This window comes from Podarcis bocagei, assembly GCF_964188305.1.
Source record: "Podarcis bocagei genome assembly, chromosome: 3".
NCBI classification, from domain to species: Eukaryota; Metazoa; Chordata; class Lepidosauria; order Squamata; family Lacertidae; genus Podarcis; species Podarcis bocagei.
In genome coordinates this window covers 88,238,861-88,257,400 of record NC_138127.1, presented here as the reverse complement: position 1 = coordinate 88,257,400, position 18,540 = coordinate 88,238,861, and the positions used below count along the sequence as shown (strand labels likewise).

The 18,540-nt window shown below is 48.3% G+C and overlaps 1 long non-coding RNA gene across 1 annotated transcript; it reads right to left on the bottom strand.

Annotated features, from left to right (window-relative positions):
* Positions 1-2,366: 2,366 nt before the first annotated feature.
* LOC308582740 lies at positions 2,367-14,622 on the bottom strand. The gene is made up of 3 exons (XR_014005828.1): positions 14,285-14,622; positions 11,915-12,098; positions 2,367-2,540 (listed from the first exon to the last, which is right to left on the bottom strand). It is a non-coding gene; the product is annotated as an uncharacterized lncRNA (long non-coding RNA).
* Positions 14,623-18,540: the final 3,918 nt, after the last annotated feature.

Below are 18,540 nucleotides of genomic sequence, written 5' to 3'. Positions count from 1 at the left end.
GGACTGTTAGCCCAGAACATTTGGAGGACACCATGTTGGCTAACCCTGCTGTAAAAACTTACGGCATTGGGATTGGGTTCATCATCATCATCATCATCAATGTTTATTGTACTAGCCAAAGGCCACACCGATTTCATAATGGTTTGCTGACCTACAAACCATAATAAAAACATACACCAATAACAAAACAAACATTTGTAATAAGCCACTCTGGGCAGCTTCCAGCACATATAAAAACATAATAAAGCGTCAAACATTAAAAACTTCCTGATATATGGCTGCCTTCAGATGTCTTCTAAAAATTGTGTAGTTCTTTATCTCCTTGACATCTCATGGGAGGGTGTTCCACAAGGAGGGCGCCACTGCTGAGAAAGAGAAGTAGGAAAGACCGTTGGCTAGCCCAAACCCTGCTCAACTTCAAATTAAATCACCGAATTTCCCAGAGCTTACAGCAATGCTAGGATTGGGTTCTTCGTCTACCATCAGAGGCAGTATGGCAGGTTCTGGGAAGCACTGGCGGGGAAATAACTGGGGTGCCCAGATTCTGCTGGCAAGCTTACCATAAGCACCTATGTGATTGCAAGAACAGGAAGTTGGAATAGATGGGCCTTCACCCTGATTCAGGACGGCTCTTCTCATGGAAAGCAGCAATGGGCGGGGGGCAGCTCCAACTTTTGCTCTCTCTTCTGTGCTCTTCCTAAGAAGAAAGTCCTTGGTTTCGCCCCTGGTGTTTCCAAGTAGGGCTGGGGAAGATTCCTACCTGCCTCAAACACTGTACAGTGGTACCTCGGTTTAAGAACTTAATTAGTTCTAGAGGTCCGTTCTCAACCCGAAACTGTTCTTAACCTGAGGTACCACTTTAGCTAATGGGGCCTCCTGCCACCGTGCGATTTCTGTTCTCATCCTGAAGCAAAGTTCTTAACTCGAGGTACTATTTCTGGGTTAGCGGAGTCTGTAACCGGAAGCATCTGTAACCCGAGGTACCACTGTACAGCTACTGCCAGACCAGGGGTCGGCAACCTAAGGCCCATGGGCCACAAGCGGCCAACAGGGGTCGTTTAACCAGCCCATGGACCCCCGCCACCTGCTTGGGGACCCCCACCGCCAGCTCGGTCGGCTCCCATGCGCCGCGCTAAACCGGTGTGGAGCAGAGCAGGGACTGCCTTCCGCGATGCTGGCCGGCATCCCATTGGCTGCAGGAAGCTCCTGCAGCCAATGGGAAGCTGTGCACGCCTTCTCTGTGCCGGAAGGAGACGGAAATAGCGTTTGCGCATGCGTGCGCGTGTGCACTCTGGCCCACCGCGGGACTTTGAACTGACCCAAGCCACAAAAACTTTACTGACCCCTGGTGTAGACAGTACTGTGCTAGATAGGCAAGTGGGCTACATACAGATTTCCCCCCTCAAAGAATTCTGGGCACTGTAGTTTAATCCTCTCAGACCCTCCAAGTGTCCCTATTTTCCAGGGACGGTCCCGGATTTACAGAAGCTGTCCTGGTTTCTGATTTGAGCCCAGAATGTCCTGCTTTTCTTTAGGACATCCCTATTTTCATCAGAGAATGTTGGAGGGTATGTGGTTACGCGACCCCCAAGCCAAGGAGATAAGTAACTATACAATCTTTAGAACACATCTGAAGGCAGCCCTGTATAGGGAAGTTTTTCTTTATGTTTAATGTATTATTATATTTTTATATATGTTGGAAGCTGCCCCAGGGTGGCTGGGGCAACCCAGTTAGATGGGTGGTGGATAATCATAACCATAATTAATACTGAATAATAATTCCAAAATAATTCTCTCATTGGAGAAATGTTGGAGGGTGTGATCCTCACAGAGTCACGATTCCCAGGAACCCTTTGCAAACAGAACTCTTTGAGGGAAATGTGTTTCAAAATGTGCTTTAAAGGTAACCTAAGTCAGCTTCCTATGTTCCTATGAGTTTTTCCTGTAAAGTTACTAGTGACATCTTGGCAAGCCAAATACTGTATTTTTTGCTCTATAAGACTCACTTTTTCCCTCCTAAAAAGTAAGGGGAAATGTATGTGCGTCTTATGGAGCAAGTGCAGGCTGCGCAGCTATACCAGAAGCCAGAACAGCAAGAGGGATCGCTGCTTTCGCTGCGCATTGATCCCTCTTGCTGTTCTGGCTTCTGGGATTCAGAATATATTTTTTCTTGTTTTCCTCCTCTAAAAACTAGGTGTGTCTTATGGTCTGGTGCATCTTATAGAGCAAAAAATATGGTAACTCTTGCACGATTATGTGCACTGTTTTAAAGTTATAGCGATTTCCATTTGTGACTTAAATGGTACTAAAACCCCCCACAAAACTGCATTCACTTCAGACTTTCTTTATTAACATCTAGATGATAAGCCAAGGTGGCCCTCTTCCTGACGGTTTTGGGATTTCTCTGGTTGCCTCTTGTTCTCGATTTTGCTGCTCTGGTCACTGCCACAACTCTTCACTTTATAGGGTGTTTTAAAATGTGGTATGTTTTTACATTCTTTTTTGTGCTTTGCTAGCTGCCTTGGAGACGTCTAGTAAACCTATGCAGACACGCGTACAGGTTACAAACATTTCGGATAAAGAAATAAATAACTATACTTTGCATGTCAAAATACATGGATGTGCACGTGCGCAGTACTTTTCCAAACACGTTGCTGTTTTGCTGTTTGCTTCTGCAAGGTGGTAGCAAGCAGGTGCAGCTAGGCAGTGACAGGTATATGTTCAAGGGATATAGGACAGGGATGGGCAGCAAACGACTCGAGCAGAGGGTGGCGGAGAAGTGTGGAAATGAGACTCGATCCCTGCCTGAGTAGTAGCTTCAGATCCCAAATTGCAAAAATATTCAATGTACTAGGACAGTATTGCCTGGCAGCAGCACTCCAGAGTTTCAGGCAGGCATATCTCCCAGCGCTGCCTAGACAAGCTAGGGATTGGATGCACGCAAAACAGATAATCAATTCATCCCTACTGAATATGCGAAGGGTCGTGGCTCAGTGGTAGGGCACTTGGAGTGCTGCTGCCAGCCAGTGTGGTCAGTACTGAGCTAGGTAGACCAATGGCCTGCCTCAGTGTAAAGCCGCTGACAGTTGTTGTAACAACTGCTTTCGCAGGCATAGCTGTCAACTTTCCCTTTTCTTGCGAGGAATCCTATTCGGAATAAGGGAATTTCCTTAAAAAAAAGGGAAACGTTGACAGCTATGTTCGCAGGATCCTGCCGACAGGAGGCCTCCAAACCCACCAGTATTATTCCTCTGCCGTTCCAAAAGCACTTTTGCCAGCAAGTTTACTGGATTGTGCTGGCTGCCTATTTCGCTGTCTCCCCCCCCCCCCCGATGAAAATTTCTAATTCAATTTATATCTTTTCCATGACTGGCACAGAAGAACAGCCAGACCAAAGTCTGCAGAGGCAGGAGGAGGAGGAGGAGGCAACTCCTAAGGTTAATCAGGAAAAGCTGAGATTTTGCAGCCTGGAGTTGTAATTCCTGCCCCCCCCCATCCCCACACAGAATTGATCTGTGGCTGCGGCCTTTTCAAACAATGTTATTAAAGAGAACAACGCCCCCCTCCCCCCAATGTTTGGAACCTTGTGTCAATCTCTTGCTCTGTGATTAAGCAACAGTTTTAATTGGAAGCTTGACATTTAAAGGGTGTGAGATGTAAATCAGGCCACGATCTGGCTTTAATCACTGCTGGGACATGTTTCTCTTTTTTAATGAAGTAGTAAGGTTTGGCGATCATAGCACATTTGGATTGGGGTAGATATGCATCTTGCGTGTTTCTGGAATTGGTAGCGCCGAATTCTGTGGCTTGCATTGTCTTTTCTTCCTCCTCTCTCTGGATGAAGTCAGGGCGCCTCATTTGCTTCTCATCTTATTTTTTTAGATACAGTTGGAAATAGCCAGGACGTGGAAGGCGTATTATGTATTCCATATACACCCGCAAATTTAGCTGGGGTTACTGGTGCCTCAATTCCGTCATTGATACATTCAATAAAATCACACCATGCCAAATAAAATCGGTTTCTGTATGTGTTATACCCTTCTATATGCACATACTTTGGGTTAGCTTTTCAAACAGAGCCCCAAACCAGACCCCAATATTTGTACCAATATTCTAAAGCCGCATTTTACAATATTTCCTGAATTCTGTAATAGTGAATCTGGCTGCTAATAAAAGAAGGCTGATTAGGCCTTTATTCTCGCACTCCACATTTTTGCTTGTCCTAAATATTTAAAAGTGCTGACTGAGCGGGGCTTTTGTTCTTGTTCAGTCTCAAAGCGCTATTGAGGATGTAAGTGAGGACGAGGATAATTATGGCTGCAGCTTATAATCAACAATATTAAACGACTTAATTTTTTTTCCATTCACTTAAAATAAATTCAGTAGTGGACACGGCCAAAGGCCTAAAGTGGGTTAGGCAAATATTTGGACATTAAATCATTTCCCACTCATATTGACTGTTAGGAGTTTGTGCTAAAGGTAAAGGGACCCCTGACCATTAGGTCCAGTCGTGGCTGACTCTGGGGTTGCGGCGCTCATCTCGCTTTATTGGCTGAGAGAGCCGGCGTACAGCTTCCGGGTCATGTGGCCAGCATGACTAAGCTGCTTCTGGCGAACCAGAGCAGCGCACGGAAACGCCATTTACCTTCTTGCCGGAGTGGTACCTATTTATCTACTTGCACCTTGACGTGCTTTCGAACTGCTAGGTTGACAGGAGCAGGGACCGAGTAATGGGAGCTCACCCCGTCGCGGGGATTCGAACCACTGACCTTCTGATTGGCAAGTCCTAGGCTCTGTGGTTTAACCCACAGCGCCACCCGCGTCCCTAGGTGTTTGCGCTAGGCACCCCTAAACTTCTGGGTCTAGTAGGAGTTAGAATTTAATGACAGCCTAGGTGTTAAGGCTAGGTGCCCGACCTATGTGTATTAAGCCAGAGCATATTAAGCTAGACCAGTGTGTGTATTAAGCTGCGTGCTAGACACTTCTAATTTTTTAATTAAGCCAAGTGTTAAAAGCTCATTAAGCCAGGCTAACTTCCTCGTGAGGCGAAAGCCTGGGGATGGGTCATTAAAAAGAAGAAAGGATCAAGAGACTCTCTGAGACTGCGAAGGCATGGGGCCTTCCCCTCCTTTAAGAAATGAAACCAGAGCTTAGTGAAATTAGAGTCAGAGCTGCTGTGATGGGAACAAGAGAGAAAGAGGCAGAGCACAATGAGGGCTCTCTGCTTGAATCCTATCCTAGGTGTGCCTGTGGGAGAAACAAGACCCTCTTGGAGTGCTGGCACTGTGAACACCTCCATCGAAGGCTCATATTGCATATTTTGTTGTTGTTGTTCAGTCGTTTAGTCGTGTCCGACTCTTTGTGACCCCACTGCCTCCCGCAGTTTGGACAAACTCATGCTGGTAGCTTCGAGAACACTATCCAACCATCTTGTCCTCTGTCATCCCGTTCTCTTTGTGCCCTCCATCTTTCCCAACATCAAGGTCTTTTCCAGGGAGTCTTCTCTTCTCATGAGGTGGCCAAAATATTGGAGTCTCAGCTTCAGGATCTGTCTTTCCAGTGAGCACTCAGGGCTGATTTGCTTAAGAATGGATAGGTTTGATCTTCTTGCAGTCCATGGGACTCTCAAGAGTCTCCTCCAGCACCATAATTCAAAAGCATCAATTCTTCGGCGATCAGCCTTCTTTATGGCCCAGCTCTCACTTCCATACATCACTACTGGGAAAACCATGGCTTTCACTATACGGACCTTTGTTGGCAAGGTGATGTCTCTTCTTTTTAAGATGCTGTCTAGGTTTGTCATTGCTTTTCTCCCAAGACCTATGTGTATATAAACCACATATTTGTAAAGACACCATTTCCTCATTTCCAAAAAAGAAGCACATTCCCTGGTGAGTTCCTGGGATCTCACACCACTCGATGGTTGGGGTGGCTGGCAACAATACAAGTATGTTGTTTAGGGCAAATCTGCACCATATATTTAAATCATATCCAACACACAGTTAAAACACATGTCTTCCCCTGAAGGATCTTGGGAACTGTCGTTTGTTAAGAATCCTAGGAATCCTACAAGCCACGTGTTTTAAAGGCATGCTGTCCACCCGCCCATCCACTTTGTGCTTCCTTTTGAAAGGAAGAGCAAGATGCAAACTTTAAAATGAAAGGTGAGCAAATCACATTAATTAGTTCCCGCTTGAACGTTGTGGCAGCAGGAGAGCTGTGTTTTAAAAGTACATTGGATGCTCGGGTTACGAACGTGATCCGTGTGGGAAGCACGTCCGCAACCCGCAGCATCTCACGCGCGGGTTGCGATTTGGCGCTTCTGCGCATGCACAAGCGCCAAAACCCGGAAGTAACCCGTTCCGGTACTTCCGGGTTCGGCGAAGTGTGCAACCCGAAATCGTGCAACCTGAAGCGTCTGCAACCCTAGATATGACTGTACAGTGGTACCCCGGGTTATAGATGCTTCAGGTTACAGACGCTTCAGGTTACAGTCTCCGCTAACCCAGAAATAGTTCCTCAGGTTAAGAACTTTGCTTCAGGATGAGAACAGAAATCGTGCAGCAGTGGCGTGGGAGGCCCCATTAGTTAAAGAGGTACCTCAGGTTAAGAACAGTTTCAGGTTAAGAACAGACCTCCGGAATGAGTTCTTAACCCGAGGTACCACTGTAATAAAGGAGTTAAAAGAATTACAGTGGTACCTCGGGATGCGAACGGGATCTGTTCCGGAGCCCCATTCTCATGTTGAACAGAACGTAAGATGCGACAGTGTGTCTGTGCGTGCGCGGGATGTGTTTCGCCGCTTCCGCGCATGCGCGTTATTAAGTAGTGGGTTGACATAGCAGCCGGCACAGCGATTTCTTCAAGTAGCTCTTTTATTAAGATAAGCTGGAATAGAACTGACTGCGAACAGCTCAGCCGGCCTGTATTTATAGGCAGCCGGCTGTCAACATTGTAACCACAACAGCTCAGAGTTCCCGCCTAAACTAACTGCCGCGGACCTGAGTGAAAACTACCTACAGACCTGAGTGAAAACTATATACAGTATCCCCCTGTTGGCCCAGGGTGAACTACACTACATAACACCCCTCCCCACCGAGATAAGGCGTTAGTTACAATCGTAATGGCTTCCTTATATACAGCACTACGCGTAATGGTTCAATTAGGCACAAAAGCATATCGGTTACATTTCCCATACTTAGACCAACAGTGATACCTGTCCAACAACGTAGTCCTTTAAATGAGTTGGGCGCTTGGAAACTCTGCCAGACCGACGGGGACTGGTAGCCAAGTCCGGAGGGCCACACAGTTCTCGCTGAGGCTGTGGTGCGACCCTAGGTGGCGTTGGAACCAACTCCCCTGGATCCGCTGCTGTGGGTGGAGCCTCCGCAAGTGGAGTGGTCTGAGTCTGTTCTGAGACGGCTTGGTTCGGCTCCACGCTGGCAGTTTGCGAGGGAGGTGTAGGTGGGGCCTCGCCATCTGTACGTGTCTCTTCTGGGGCCGCAAACGCAGTTGGGGGCACCTCGGTAGTGTCTAAGTCGCCAACCCTGCGCCTAAGCTGGTCTATGTGCCGTCGCCACAAACGTCCGTCTTCGAGTGCCACCTGGTACGAGCGAGGTCCAGTGACTCCCACTACTGTGGCTGGCACCCAAGGAATGTCCCCCACATAGTTCCGGGCAAAGACCTGGTTTCCTGGGACAAATGACCGTGGTGCGTTGGCACAGCCTGGGGGTTCAGCCACGGCAAAGTCTGGGTGTAGCCGGTCGAGCGGTGACCTGAGGCGGCGGCCCATAAGCAGTTCAGCAGGACTCCTCCCTGTGGCCGCATGAGGAGTGATGTGCTGCACGAACAAGTATTCGGCGACCCGCTCATGCCAGTCTCCCCGGTCCAGGCGCGCCAGTGCCTCTTTTGTCGAGCGCACCATTCTTTCCGCTTGCCCGTTGCTGGATGGATGAAAAGGTGCCGTTAGGGCATGGCGGATGCCCAGTCCCAAAAGATACCGCTCAAACGTGCCTGACGTGAACTGCGGTCCGTTGTCAGAGACAAGGACATCAGGACACCCATGCGTTGCAAACAGGCCTCGCAGCACCCGGATGACAGCTTCGGTAGTGGTGGAGGGCATCAGGGCGACCTCCAGCCATTTGGAATAGGCGTCCACCACTACCATAAAGGTCCGGCCGTGAAAGGGGCCAGCCAGATCGATGTGCACCCTCGACCAGGGTGTCTTTGGCGTCTCCCAGGTGTGTCCCTTAGCTGCCGGTGGTGCAGGCCTCGACTCTTGGCACGCTTGACAGGCGGATACCCAGGCAGTGATGGCATCGTCCATATTAGGCCACCAGACGTAACACCGAGCCAACACCTTCATTTTGACAATTCCCGGGTGGCCAACGTGCAGAGCCTCCAGGACGCGCTGACGGAGTCCCTGGGGAATCACGACGCGGTCTCCCCACAGCAGACAGCCGCGATGAGCTGAGAGTTCATGTTGTCTGGTTGCGAAGGGCTGGAACTCCGATGCAAAAGGCCCTTGTGGCCACCCCCTCCACACCCAGTTGAGCACCCGGCTGATGGTGCGATCCTGGGCAGACGCGGAGGCCACAGTGGCAGCCGATACAGGCGCTGCCGGGAGATCCTCAATCAGGAGGAGCGATGAAGCTGGAGCCGGGTCTTCCACAAATGCTGGAAGAGGGCAACGGCTGAGGGCGTCGGCATGGCCCATCGATTTCCCCGGGCGATGGATGAGCCGGTAATGGTAGGCAGCCAGGAAAACAGTCCATCTCAGCATGCATGGTGAGAGGACCGGTGGAGTTGGACGATCACCGGCGAGGAGGCCCAGGAGTGGCTTGTGGTCAGTGATGAGGTCAAAAGTGATGAGGTCAAAACCTCTTCACTCCAGCCACAAGTGCCAATGCCTCCTTGTCGAGCTGGCTGTAATTCCGTTCCGTCGGAGATAGTGTCCTGGAAAAGTAGGCGAGCGGTGCTTCTCTTCCATCTGGGAAACGGTGACTAAGGACAGCACTGATGCCAAAAGGTGAGGCGTCGCAGGCAAGGACCAGCGGCCTGGATTCACTGTACTGTACCAGTACACTGTCTGAAGAAAGGAGAGCCTTGACTGCGTTGAAGGCCGCCGTCTCTCGATGACCCCAGGCCCAAGGCGTCTTAGTGCTAAGGAGTCGGTGAAGAGGCTCAGCCACAGTGGCTTTGTGGGGCAGGAACATGTTATAAAAGTTCAGCAGCCCCAGGAATGCCTGCAACTCCGTTTTGTCCTTTGGGGTGGGGGCCTGCTGGATAGCGCGGATCTTGGATGTGGTTGGATGAAGGCCGGAGGCATCGATAAGATAGCCCAGGAACTCTACCTGTGGAACGGCAATCAGGCACTTCTCCCTCTTTACCTTGAGCCCGGCCTCCTGGAACCTGGTCAGCACGGCACGGAGGCGCTCGAACAGCTGCTGGTGTGATTCTGCAGACACCAAGACGTCATCAAAATATGGTACCACGCCCGGAAGCCCTTGCAGGAGACGCTCCATAAGGCTTTGGAAGATGCCAGGAGCCACACTCACCCCGAACTGCAACCGGCGGCAACGGAATGCCCCCCGGTGGGTGACGATCGTCTGGGCTTCAGCAGTGGCATCATCGACTGGCAGTTGTTGATAGGCTTGGGCAAGGTCCAGCTTAGCGAAGACCTTACCCTCACCCAGGGAATGCAGCAGGTGTTGGACAACAGGAACCGGATAAGCGTGCTGCTGAAATGCCTTGTTGATTGTGCACTTGTAGTCAGCGCAGATTCTCACCGACCCATCTGGCTTGACAGGCGTGACGATGGGGGTTTCCCACTTTGCGTGGTCGACGGGCTCCAAAACTCCTTGGGCGATCAGTTTGTCCAGTTGTTCGTCCACCTTAGCCTTGAGAGCAAAGGGAACCCGGCGTGGCTTAAGCTTGATGGGGGCGACTTGTGGATCAAGGCTAAAGGAGATGGGCGTACCAGTATATTGTCCCAAGGTGCCGTCAAAAACCTCGGCAAAGTCTTTGACCAGACCCTCAGTCTCTGCGTTAGAGATGCAGTTGATGCCGGTGACTTCCAGGCCGAGGGCATCAAACCAGTCTAGCCCTAGGAGGCTTGGCCGCTGACCTTCGACCACCACCAACCGGAGCAGGCCCGAAAAATCCTTGAAGGTGATCCGGAACTGGCCAACGCCTACCACGGGAATGTCGTTTCCCTGGTAGTCTCTCAGGTGTACGCGGTGAGAGTCAAGTTTCCTTTTGGATACTCTGGGTACCAGTCTTTTGATGGTGCTCCATGACACGACGGACAGGGCAGACCCGGTGTCGATCTCCATGTCACATGGAGCTCCTTCAATGAGCACCGTGACGTTCAGCTTGCGTCGCGTAGACGAGTCGGTTTGGCCAATCGTGGTTCCAGACGGGCAGCGGCAGTTGGTGAGAGCGAAACAACTTTCCTTGGCAGACTGGAGTGAAGACTTGAACTTGCGATTCGATGAAGGGGGGGTGTCAGACGGAGCCGATCGGCAGACCTTAGCGATGTGGCCCCTTCTGGAGCACCTCCTACAGATGGCGTCTCTGAATCGACACTTGGCACGGGAATGGTCGCCTCCGCAGCCAGCACATTCCGGTTGGCCCTTGGACTTCTGTTGGAGCTTCCTGCGCTCCCGCTTTGTCTGGTGCACGTCATCGTCTTCACTGGAGGATGCCTCATCACTGCTGGCCTCTTCATGATGCACCGGAACTGGCCCCCTAGCAAGGCGCGGGCTGCTGGACTTGCGGATCTCCTGGGCGGAGCGTTCAGCAGCTTCTGAGGCCACAGCCTCCTCAATGGCTTTCTGTAGCGTGAGGTCTGGCTTGGCTAGGAGACGCCGTTGCAGATGGATGTCCCGGACCCCGCAGACGATTCGATCCATCAGGGCATCGTCTAAGTCTCGGAACTCACAGTGCATTGCAGCCTGTCGCAGGGCGGTGGCGTAGTTGTTGATTGACTCCCCCTCTGCCTGGTTCCGGTGGTAGAACGCATGGCGGGCAGCAATCTTGGACGGCTTTGGTGCGTAGTGGTTGCGGAGCTTCTCTTGGATCGTGTCCCATGGTGTTGCCTGGACTGCTTCCGGCGCAACCAATGCTTGGGCCGTCTCAAACACCTCAGGCCCACAGAGGCTGAGGAATAGGCCCCGCTTCCGATCCACTGATACTGCTGTCAGCTCGTTGGCTTGGAGGTAGCAGTCGAACCGAGCGAGGTAGGAGTCCCATGACTCAGAGGCTGGCGCAAACGGCGGTAGAGGCACAAATGAAGCCATGATTCCGATGCCGGCGTGAAGGGCGATGGATGGAACACAGTGCTCTAGCCAGAACAGTCAGCTCTGAATTGTTTCTGCCCAGTGATTTCGCTCAGTGATTTCGCTCTGTGATTTAGCTCAGTTCAGAGGCTGGCCGCATCTGGCTGTGCTCTGATGTCCATCCAATCCCATCCTCGTCGCCAGTATTAAGTAGTGCGTTGACATAGCAGCCGGCACAGCGATTTCTTCAAGTAGCTCTTTTATTAAGATAAGCTGGAATAGAACTGACTGCGAACAGCTCAGCCGGCCTGTATTTATAGGCAGCCGGCTGTCAACATTGTAACCACAACAGCTCAGAGTTCCCGCCTAAACTAACTGCCGCGGACCTGAGTGAAAACTACCTACAGACCTGAGTGAAAACTATATACAGTATCCCCCTGTTGGCCCAGGGTGAACTACACTACATAACACGCGTGACATCATTTTTGACCATCTGCGCATGCGCGAGCGAAAAAACTCAGAAGTAACGTGCTCCGTTACTTCTGGGTCACCGCGGAGCGCAACCCGAAAGCACTCAACCTGAAGTGTATTTATCCCAAGTTATGAATGTACCTAGAATGCCGGCGTTGGCCTACATTTTACCAGGTCACTCTAACATCCTTTTTTATGAAACCGGAGCTATTAAAGTCTCTCTCTTTATAAATCCTTTATTTGCTAACATCTTTTTTTAGCGTCCCTTTAACGTCTAACGTAGCCCCTGGAGTCTGTGCATGGGTCCTTTTAAGTGAACATCTTAGCTCCACGTTCTGCCTCCATTTCCTGCAAGAAAATGTTTTATATGAATGTAACTTTCACCTTTCAACAAAGTTCATTTACCGTTATGTTTGGTATCTGCTTTTGGGGGAGGGGAGAGAAATGCAGTGGGCTTTTGAGAAGGGTATACTTTCTGCTCTCGATATTGGGTATATGGAGCAAAAGGCATGCGCAATAAGTCAGGAATAAGATATTGTGCCAGAGAGGACTCTCCCTGCATGAATTCAGCATGTGAGCAAATGAGTAAGTGGTTTAGAATAACTCTCGTTGCTGAAAGCCAAGAGCTGGGCTTGATCTATTCAGGAGCATGCTGGTAACAAATAACATATTGAATCCCTTGGCCATGAGAAAATGTCAAACCGTCCTTTGATAGATGACTAAACTCATATAGCTTGTGGAGTGCGGGAGAGAAACATATGACCATTAAACTATTAATCCCACTGAGGGGGAAAAAGAAAGGCTGAACTTGAGCCTTAATTAATTTTGTTGTTGCTGCTGCTCTTGCTTAATCAGCTTTTTCATGGGTTATCGGCTTTGGGTTGTTGAAAGGTAAGCACTATTATCCTCGCTTTGCGGCCAGTGACATGCTCAAGAGCCTGCTTTTTAAAAATAATTCAGCCCTGGCATACACGGCCAAACCAGACGTGATGTTCAATGCGTGCAAGCATTTAAGTGTGCTGCATTTTTTCGCTCTTGAAAATACAGCTGCGCCTACCACAGTCGGGATCTGGACTGTAGCACAGAGAAAAAAGGGAACTTAACTCTTCCCCTGCTTTCCACATTCCCAAGGAAAATCCTGCCTCTGGAGCTGCTATGAGCCTCAGGGGAGAAGTTTCCATTCTGGGTCTAACAGACCTTTTGGTAGCAGAGGTGGGGCGTGTGTGAAGCAAGGATTTTTGGCAAGGCAGGGAAAGCTAAAGTTCCTTCCCATTCAGACCCTGAGCTTGAGTTTGTGAGTGAGCGCAGCCGACGTAGGTGCCCTTTCTTCCACTGGTGGAGAAACTGATGGGTATGCGCATGCTTGCATCCTTTTGTGATCCTGCCTCTTTTTCTGCACTTTCAGACGTGGCAGCCATTTTGTGCTATGTCTTGCATTTCATGGAAGCCATTTTGTGTTGTGCCTTGCCCCCCAAACTGTTTTGTGTGCTGCGCCATGCCCCTGTGGCAGCCATTTTGTGCTGTGCATTGCTCACACAGGAGCCATTTTGTGACTGGCTTCCATAGCTCTCTCTCTCAAAAATCCAAGCCAAAAACGTTGCCACCCCCTGCTCCAGAACCTGATCTCCCTCTTTCCACGGGGTTGCTATTTACAGAACAAAAATCACATAAAATATATTACCATCATTTTACCATCACTGGCAAGAACGAAAGGAAAGCTTTCACAATGTTTGGGACATATCGAATGTAAATTGTCCCCAAAATATTGCATGAGGTGTCAAAAGAAGAGCGCTTATGTTTTTTTCCTCCTGGGCCAATCTTCGTTCAAAAAAATCCATGAGTATTTGGGGGTTTTGTTTTAAGATCCTAGCACTTTCCATTGATTGGGACGCAAAAACATCTAAATGCAGTTAATTTCTTGGGTTCTTTTATGTCCCAGGCAATTTTTTGGGTTTCTGAAAAACAACTCCTTACAAGCACTTAAATTTGTTTCCCTGGATAGGGTTTGTGTTGGTTCCCAATAGTGGAATGACACCAACTCTCTACATTAGCTGGGATAAAAAACCACTTGATTTCTTAGGTGGTTTATGTCCCAGATGCTTTTTTTGTTTACAGTAAAAGGATAAGTGGCTGAAATTTGAAGACATCTTTTGCTTCTGTGCAGGTGACAATGTTCTGATCCATAAAGAATATCTTATAGCTCTAGTACTTTGTCAATTCTACAGTGATTGCACCCAACTGCATTTGGTAAAGGCTGTTAATGATTCAAGTTTAGTTCGTTAAGTTGTGGGTGAACACATCAGACGACACAGCGATTCTTCAAACAGCTCTTGTTTATTCTCAGGCCAGAACAGAACTGAACTGAAGGGTTCAGTCAGCCTGTTTATATAGAGCTCCAGTACAACGTAACTGTAACAATTTTCTAAAACTATCCAATCACTGAACGTCACTTTCGATCCCTTATTTGCATAACTATTTACAGTATCCCCCTGCTGGCCCAGGGTGAGAACTTCAGTACATAACACTTAATATACCTATGCAGGAGCTTCCCAGCTTTGTCTGAGGAGCTTCTGCAAGTTGAGAAACAAATAGCTTGAGTGTTCACATAGGTGTTTCCAAAAGGAAATGGAAGTGACTTTTCTAATCTCCACTGGTCCCCCTCAACACATGACACAGACATTGGCCAAGGTGCTGGGTTGCCCCTCAAAAGGCAGTCCCATTAAATTTAAGACCATATAGCACCAATCTTAAAGGAGCTACATTGGCTCCCAGTACATTTCCAAGCACAATTCAAAGAGTTGGTGCTGACCTTTAAAGCCCTGAACGGCCTCAGCCCAGTATACCTGAAGGAGTGTCTCCACCCCTGTTGTCCAGCCCAGACACTAAGGTCCAGCGCTGAGGTCCTTCTGGTGGTTCCCTCACTGCAAGAAGTGAAGTTACAGGGAACCAGGCAGAGGGCCTTCTTGGTAGTCGTGCCCTGTGGAATACCCTCCCATCAGATGTCAAGGAAATAAACAACTATTCAACTTTTAAAAGACATCTGAAGGTAGCCCTGTATAAAGGTAAAGGGACCCCTGGCAATTAGGTCCAGTCGTGGCTGACTCTGGGGTTGTGGCGCTCATCTCGCTTTATTGGCCAAGGGAGCCAGCATACAGCTTCCGGGTCATGTGGCCAGCATGACTATACAGCCCTGTATAGGGAAGTTTTAAATGTTTGATATCTTACTGTGTTTTAATTTATTGAATGCTGCTCAGAGTGACGGGGGTAACCCAGTCAGATGGGTGGCATATAAATATATTACTATTATTAAGGTTTATGCCAAAGTAAATGCTTATAGAATCTCAGCCTGAATGTCATTTAGTAAGGACCGCAAGAGAGAGCAGCTTTTGAAAATATTGCTTGCCTTTTCTTATTCACTCATCAGCAGTGACAGCTTGGGTTCTACTGATTGCAGATGCTGTGCCATAATCTTGATTAATGATTAGCTTGGCCACGTTTGGTGCTTTGAAGAAGCAGACCTGTAGGTTTCATGTGAAATATCACTCATTCTATCTGGGAGTGCATTTTGAAGCACGGCAGGAATTTCTCACACGGTTCAACCCCTCTGCTTTGTGCATGCACCAAGTTTGCATGGAGTTTTCAGCAGCGCCTCCATCTGGAATTGATTCCAGTGAGAGAAAGAGAGAGAAAAGAGATTTATCTCGCATAAGGAGATAGAGCAGGCTGACAGTGATAGATGGCATGAGAACAAAGCATTAAAAGTCATTGTTGTCGAACACTGTGGATACTAGGCAGGGATGGAACCAGAGATGCAAACCAGAGCAGGTATTTACCTTTGCATTTTATTTTATAAACTGAATTGATAAATACCAAATGTGGAAAAAAAGAGTGCAGGGTGGAATCATGAAATTATTGGGGTGAAAAAAAATCAGACCAGAACAATATATATAAGTCAGGAGAAAAATAGGAGCAGCACAAAAATACTTTGATGGAGGCACTTTTAGGAATGCATTTTGAATGCATGAAGAGTAATGGCCTGGGAGATAAATTAATAGTCATGGCCAGAATCCAGTGAATGCTTGTATGCTCTTCCAACAATAGCCACATCTGCACTGGATGAAATGCTCCCATTTTCTCCTGCATCTGCCTGGCATATAGGAAGTTCCATGAATAGTCAGTGGTCTAGAAAACAAGTCCTATGGAGAAAGATGGAAGGAACTGGGTATCTTTGGCCTGGATCTTAAATGGGGCAAAAGCTATGGGGGCAACTCCCGTAATAGAGCATCGTAGACTTAGTGGTTAAAGGTAAAGGTAAAATTACCCCTGACCATTAGGTCCAGTAGTGGCTGAATCTGGGGTTGCGGCGCTCATCTCGCTTTATTGGCTGAGGGAGCCGGCATACAGCTTCCGGGTCAGAACAGCGCACGGAAACGCCGTTTACCTTCCCGCTGGAGCGGTACCTATTTATCTACTTGCACTTTTATGTGCTTTTGAACTGCTAAGTTGGCAGGAGCTGGGACTGAACAATGGGAGCTCACCCCCGTCGTGGGGATTCGAACCGCCAACCTTCTGATTGGCAAGTCCTGGGCTCTGTGGTTTAACCCACAGCACCACCTTTAACCCACAGCGCCACCAACGTAGTGGTTAGAGAATGCTAATTGTCTTTATGGGATGGGAAATCCTGAAAACTGGAAGTGGAGAGGAAGGTGAATGGAATGGAGTACCCCGAAAGCAAGGCTGGTTGGCTGGAACACTGAATAGAACCACTCTGCACTGCAACGTTTTGCTACTGATCTTACTTGCAATCTCTGTTGATCTGGCTGTTGGTAAGAATGTTTACCACACCAATGCGCCTGATTAAAATTTGGTTGCATCCGCCGTTTAGTGAGCTGAAAACCTTTTCATTCTCCCAGACCTTTTAGATTTTGGGTTTTTAATACTGCTCTTAATATGACTATGTTGCTGTTCCATTTTATAATCATTTGCTTATTATGGTTCCACCCCACCCCCACCCCCGGCTATTGTTGTTTTGGTATTTTATTCAGAGCTGCTCTGCAAATTTGTAATAAAGAGCAGGATATTAAATCATAATAACCGTGTTGGAGGACAACGGCAACTTTCCAAGTGGGCACTGTCGTAAGTTGCGACTTAGTCATTAGATGTTCAGATCCAATTTAGGATGCCTCCTTTTTCACTTCAATATTTGAAGCAAGTCTCGGATAAGAATGCCCTGGGTTGACATCTGAAGAGTTCCTGCACAACAACTGAACTTGGCTCAAGACATGAAAATGAAGCTTATTTCACGTCATTCTCTCTGTTATTTGTTGAGATGTGGGACTCATCTGTTGATCATATTGGGAGGGTTTTTCATTAAGGGAAGTAGAGCACTGCCTCACCCCTCTCAGAATGCCCTCAAGCAGTTCCCAACTTCCTTCCTTCCTTCTTATAGCTAGTAGCACTGCTTGTCAGCTGCCTCCTTCTCCCCAGTGTTGCCCTCGCAGAGAGATGGATGGGGAAGAAACTTGAATTAGTTGGTTCTGTTGGTCTCCCTGCCTTTTTCTCCAGCAAGCCCCAGCCACCAATGTGTTGAACTGTTGGGGGAATGTTGTTGAACTGTCGGGGAGTGGGAATAGTCCTTGCTCCATTGTAAAGCCAAGACCCTTTAAGGCCTTTCTTCATGTGCCCCCTCTACATGAGGGTGGCAACATGAGAACGGGCCTTTTCTGTAGTGGCTCCCCGTTTGCGGAATGCTCTCTCCAGAGAGGTTCGTCTGGTGCCTTCATTATTTTTAGTCCTCAGACGAAAACATTCTGCTTCAACCAGGCCTTTGGCTGACTAATATTTCACAGCCTTTTAAATGTGTCTGTGGGAAGGGGGCCTAATTGTTTTGTTGTTTTTGTTTTAATTGTTTACTTGTGATTTTATCCTGTATTCAACAACAACAACAACAACAGAAGGAACAAGATCTTAGCAAGATTGGGCGTTTTTCAGCCCATTGGGTTGAAAAAGACAAAACCATGGATTGGAAAGGCAAACTGAGGCCATTTCCCCAAAAGGCAACACAGACAGGTCTTGCAGATGTGGAAAATAAGAAACAGGGAGTTGGACTAGTGTGGCTGAATAAGCAGGAAAATACTTATATATTTTCACAACACCCCCCCAACCCCCCCCCCAAGATCCCTTGTTACTAGACCAGTATAAAAATGTTTCTAGATTCAGGTAGGTAGCCGTGTTGGTCTGACGCAGTCAAAATATATATATAGGTTCAGTATGTGAAGCAGAAAGAGTCAAGCCGGAGAGCCAAATCTGGATGTAATAGCAAATGCTTTGTTGTACAGACAAAAGCGTAGTTTTTACAAATACCCAATGAGGTGGTTCACCTACAGCTTAACAGTACCATTTGGGCTGCAGTGTAGGAGGGACTTTATATTCTTATATTTCCATCCCACCTCTTTCCATCATGGAAACCCCCCCCCCCCAGCTAATCACCTATCCAGGCCCTGACCATGGCTAGACCTGTTTAGGTTCATCAAGGTACTGCCGCCGCCATTCTCAACCTTTAGGATCACTTCTGGGATGAATGCTCCCTGCTCCCCAAATATTTGCACATATAGAAATGCAGCATGTCAGGAAGAAGGTGAGATCAGAACCCTTCTTCCTAATCTCCGCCTTTCTATGTATAAGGAATGGCTTTGTGTGGAGGAGCATCTAACCACATGAAGCCTGAACCTCCATTTTGAAGTGGCAGAAGTTTGTCCCCTCGTCTGTAGTTTGTGCCAAAGTCTGTTAA